Source organism: Elephantulus edwardii, unplaced genomic scaffold, assembly GCF_000299155.1.
Source record: "Elephantulus edwardii isolate Elephantulus edwardi_28Jun2011 unplaced genomic scaffold, EleEdw1.0 scaffold00196, whole genome shotgun sequence".
NCBI lineage: Eukaryota > Metazoa > Chordata > Mammalia > Macroscelidea > Macroscelididae > Elephantulus > Elephantulus edwardii.
In genome coordinates, this window is record NW_006399946.1 from 5,433,818 (window position 1) to 5,439,305 (window position 5,488).

The window sequence follows — 5,488 nt, forward strand, 5'->3', positions numbered from 1 at the left end:
TTGGAAAAGTAAAAGAAAAATTCTTTCATTGTTTTACAATCCCTCCTCCCAGGTCCACTCCACTATGCAGCCTTCGCTCTGGACTCCTGTCATGATGAAACACCTAATCACATATCTATTTTAAACAGTTTTCTCCCTCATCTGTTTCAATGCAGTATACATTATTGAACCCATCTTTCTCATTCTCCCCCCAACCCTAATGTCAGTCATGTTTTACAACAATGGCATCATGCAATATTTGTCCTTTTGTGACTGAGATACTTCACTTAGCATAATGTCCTCCAGGGTCACCCATTTTGAATAAGATTGCATGAATTCCTTGTTTTTCAATGCAGCATAGTATTCCATTGTGTGAATATACCACAGCTTCGCTATCCATTCGTTGATTGATGGCCACTTAGGTTGTTTCCAACTCTTTGCTATTGTGAACAAAGCCACGATAAACATGGGTGTGCATAAATCTGCTTGGATGTCAGTTATGGCTCTTTGGGGTATATTCCCAGTAGTGGAATTGCTGGGTCAAATGGTATTTCTATTTGCAACTTTTTGAGAAAGCGCCATACTGCCTTCCACAGTGGTTGCACCATTTTACACTTCTACCAACAGTGAATAAGGGTTCCAGTTTCTTCACAACTTTGCAAGCATTTGTTGCTTGTTGTTCTGTTAAATTTTGTTATTCTGACTGGGGTGAGATGATATCTCATAGTTGTTTTGCAAACACAGGTTCTTGATGAGTCTTCTTCCATTTCTGATAGCATATTCTCTTCATAATCCCGCCTCCCAAATGATCTGTTTTGCATATAGATTGAAAAGGTATGGAGAAAGGACACATTCCTGACACACGCCTTTTTTTATTTTGAAACATACAGTGTTTCCTTGCTCCTTCACCTGACTGCCTCCTGGTCTAAATATAGTTTTTGCTTGAGCACAATCAGGTGTTCTGGGACTCCCATTCTTCTCGACGTTAGCCACAATTTGTTGTGATCCACATGGTCAAATATCTTTGCTTAGTCAATAAAATACAGAGAAAATAAATATTCTCTGGTATGCTCTGCTTTCAGCCAAGATAATCTGACATTAACAGTTATGTCCCTAGTGCCATGGTTTCTTCTAAAGCCGCCTTGTATTTCTGGCAGTTTTCTGTTCTAGTCATTTTTAGAAAGTCATCAGTAAGACTTTGCTTGTATGTGATATTTGAGCTATTCAATAGTTTCCACGCTCTGTTGGATCACCTTTTTTTGTAAATGGGAATAAATTTGGATCTCTTCTAGTTGAAGACGTAGTTATCGTACAAATTTCTTGGTACAACCTGGTGAACATGTCCAGGGCTGCATTTCTTTATTGAAAAATGTTAATTGATATCCCATCAATTCCTGGGGCTTTATTTATATTTTTTATTTTTTTGCCACTTCCTTCAGAGCAGCTTGAACTCTCTCTTTCATTACCATTGCTTCTTGATCTTGTGCTGTTTCATGAAATTCTTATATTTCAGTCAATTCCTTTTGACTCTGTACTCCTTTTGACTCTGTACTCCTTCCATAGTCTTTTGAAGATTAGATCATTAAATATTCCACCCATAGTATCATTAAGTATTGCAACTCATAAGAAATGCCAAGTCCGCTCCTCCCTTTTAATTTTCTGAATCCTGCTGTTTGCATATTTTTTCCCCTAAATGTGCCCTTTGCAATCTTCTATTAAGCTTCTTCCTGTTTTCTTCCCTTTGCTTTGACTTCTTGGTGCTCTAGTGTAATATTCATACTTTCTTCTGAAATCCTTCTCTATCTTTTTTTACACCTTTGTCTTTGACCTTTTGCATTTTTCATAGATGATATTCATGAGGTCATCCGCAGCTCATCTGGTTTTTGTTCATTAATGTTCAAGGCCTCAAAACTGTTCCTGAGATATTTTTAAATTCAGGTGGTATTCAGGTGGATTTGTTTTCATTTCTTTTTGATGAGGAAAATTGGTATTTAGAATTAACCAGCTGGACTCAGTTTAGAGGATCACAGTTTTGTTGGCAGCATCCAAAGTATTATAATCAGGAACAAGTCAAACATAAGCCTTCTCTCCATCAGGCCTAATCAAGGTGTTTACCTTAGCCACATCAATAGAGCTTCTTTACAGCTTGTTTGATTTGGTGCTTGTTGGCCTTGACATCCACAATGAATACAAGTGTGTTTTTATCTTCTGTCTTCTTCATGCGTGATTCAGTGGTTAGGAGAAACTTGATAATGGCATAGTGGTCAAGCTTGTTTCTCTCAAGGGTGCTCTTTCAGGGGTATTTGGGCTGCCTTCGGAGTCCCAGCATCTTGGGCCATTGGAAAGTGGGTGGCATGTGGATTTTTTTTTGTGGCTGTGGATGCCCCTCAGGTCTGCCCTATTGGCCTTTAATAACATTGCTTTGGCTTTGGCTTCAGTTTTGGGAGGGACAGGGGCTTCCTTTCTCTCTTTTGGCACCATCTTCGTAGAAAGGTTGTTTTAATTTCTTTAGTGTCAGTTTGAACTTACAGATGAGTAGTTATTTGATGATCTGTTCCACAGTCAGCACCTAGCCTAGTTTTCACAGTTTATATTGAGCTTCTCCAATTCTTTCCACAGATGTAATTAGTCAGATTCCTGTGTAGACCATCAGGTAAGGTCCATGTGAATAGTTGCCATGTCTATTTCTTGTAAAAGGTATTTGTAATGAATAAATCATTGATTGTACAAAATTCTGTCATTCTATCTCCACCCTCATTTCTGTCACCAAGTCCATGCTTCCCAACTACTGATCCATCTTCTTTTCCCCAACTTTTGCATTTATTATCAACAATTATTATTAATGAATCTTGGTAGCATGTTTGATTGATTTTCAACTGCAAAAGTTGGTAGAAATCTTGTATTTCCTCCTCTTTGGCTCTAGTTGTTAATGCATGTATTTGAATGATAGTGTTATTAACAGATCCTCCATGTATGCAGAAGGGTATTGGCAAGATGAGATGCATTGGCATATTTTTTTAAAAAGATTTTAATTGTGATTTTAATGAACATTAACAGAGAAGTTAGATTTTCATTCATTCACTGTTGCACATTTTACCCCTCCCCTTTACTTCCCCCTCCCCTAGTTTACTTAAAAAAAAAGTCCGTCATTGCCACACAATTACCTATTCCCTCCCCACCTCAGTCCTCATTGCAATGATATATCTCTTATTCTGGACTATTGTCTTATCTATAATTCTTAGCCATATATTAATTTTAGACAGTTCTTTCTTTCATCTGTTCCATTGCAATGGTCATTATCTGTCCACTTTTATCCTATTCTCCTCCCAATTCCCCATGTGACACCTGCTTTATAACAGTGGTGCTATATAGGATTTGTCCTTTTGTGACTGTAATATTTCACTCAGCATAGTGTGCTCCAGGGCCCCAGTGTTGTGTAATGTTTTATTGTTTTTCAGTGCTGTGTAGTTAGTATTCCATTGTATTAATATACCATAATAGTTTTCTATCCATTCATTTATTGATGGGCACCTGGGTTGTTTCCACCTCTCTGATATTGTGAATAACACAAAAGCAAACATGGGTGGTTTTGGATGGTGGTTATGGTTTCTTTAGGGCATTTTTGTTGTTGTTGGTATTATGTGCCATCGAGTCACCCACAACTCATTGTGACCCTATGAACAAAAGCTATGAAGCCTGCCTTGTCCTCACTCTGTCTCACTGACTGACATACCTAATCCAGTTGTCTCAGTTATCATATCAATCCATCTCATCTGGGATTTTCCTCTCCTGTGCTGTCTGTCCCTCCACCCTTCCAAGCATAATGTCTTCAAGGACTGGTCCCTCTTGGTCTTGTGCCAAAGTATGTGAGATGGAGCGTCAAAATCCTAGACCCCAAGGAGAAACTTGGTTTCACCATTTCTAAGACAGACCTACTTATTCTCTTGGTGGTTCATGGTTATGTCCAATACTCTTCTCTAGCACCACAACTCAAGGGCATCAATTCTTCTGTCATCATTAGTCATTGTCCAGCTCTCTGATACATAGCATGTAATTGTGAAGACCATGGCCTGCATCAGGGGCGCCTTAATTTCTATCTGACATCATTGCTCCTCAGCATTCTGGAGAGGTCCCTGACAGAAGACTTCCTCAGTTTAGCTTTTGATTTTCTGACGGCTGGTGTTGATTTTCTGAAGCTTTCCTCAATTTAGCTTTTGATTTTCTGACTGCTGGTGTTGATTATGGAGCCAAGCAAGCTGAAATTGTTAACAACTTCAATCTCTATCATGGTACTTCCAAGTTACCAAATGGTGAGAATCTTTGTCTTCTTGATGCAAAGCTTCAATCCATATTGAAGACTACAGTCCTTGATTTTCTGCAGCAAATACCTCAGGTCCTCCTCAGTTTCAGCAAGCAAGGTTATATCATCTGCATAATGCAGGTTGTTGATGAGTCTTCCTCCAATCCGGATACCACACTTCTCTTTATAAAGTCTAGCCTCTTGAATGATCTGTTACTCATATAGATTGAAAAGGTATGGAGACAGGATATAACCCTGATGTACTCCTTTCTTAATTTTGAACCCATGCAGTGTTTCCTTGGTCTGTTCTGACAATTGCCTCCTGGTCCAAGTAAAAGTTTTACGTAAGCACTATCCAGCATTATAGGAATCTCGTTCTCTTCAAGGTTAGCCACAATTTGTTGTGATCCACACTGTCAAATGCCTTTGCATAGTCAATGAAACACAGATAGGCATTCCTGTGGTACTATGCTTTCTGCCAAGATCCATTTGACGTTGGTGATAATTTCTCTAATGCCACAACCTCTTCTAAACCCAGTTTGTATTTCTCTTCTTTAGCAATGCACTGTTCCAGTCATTTTTGAATAATCTTCAGCTGGATTTTGCTTGTGTGTGATATTAGTGACATTGCTCGATAATTTCCATACTCTGTCAGATTACCTTTTTTTGGGACTAGGAATAAACACAGATCTTTTCCAGTCAGTTGGCCAGATGATTGTCTTTCAGATTTCTTGGCCTAACCTGGTAAGCACATCCTGGGCAGCATCTGTTTGTGGAAATATGCTAATTGGTATTTCATCAATTCCTGGGGCCTTGTTTTTGACGAAGTCCATCAGAGCAGCTTGTACTTCTTCCTTTACCACCATTGCCTCTGGGTCATATTAGAAATTTTTTTTTCACATTCTGAATATTTATTCAAGATAGAATCAACAGAATTTGCCACTCAATTAAATTAAGTAGTTAGGTACATAGGTGTTTTTATCCAATGGAAGGCACCTAGTGTAAATCATTAAGCCAAAATACTGTATGCTTTATTTATCCTATTTTCTATTTTCATATAAGACAGACTAGGAAGAAGAATTGGCCACCCACTTCTGAAATAGCAGGCCTCTGAAAACCCTATGCACAACAGAACACATGCAGACTAACAGAAAGGGCAACCTAGGTAGAATAATCAAGTATGGAAATACAAAGGAGGAGGAACAGTTG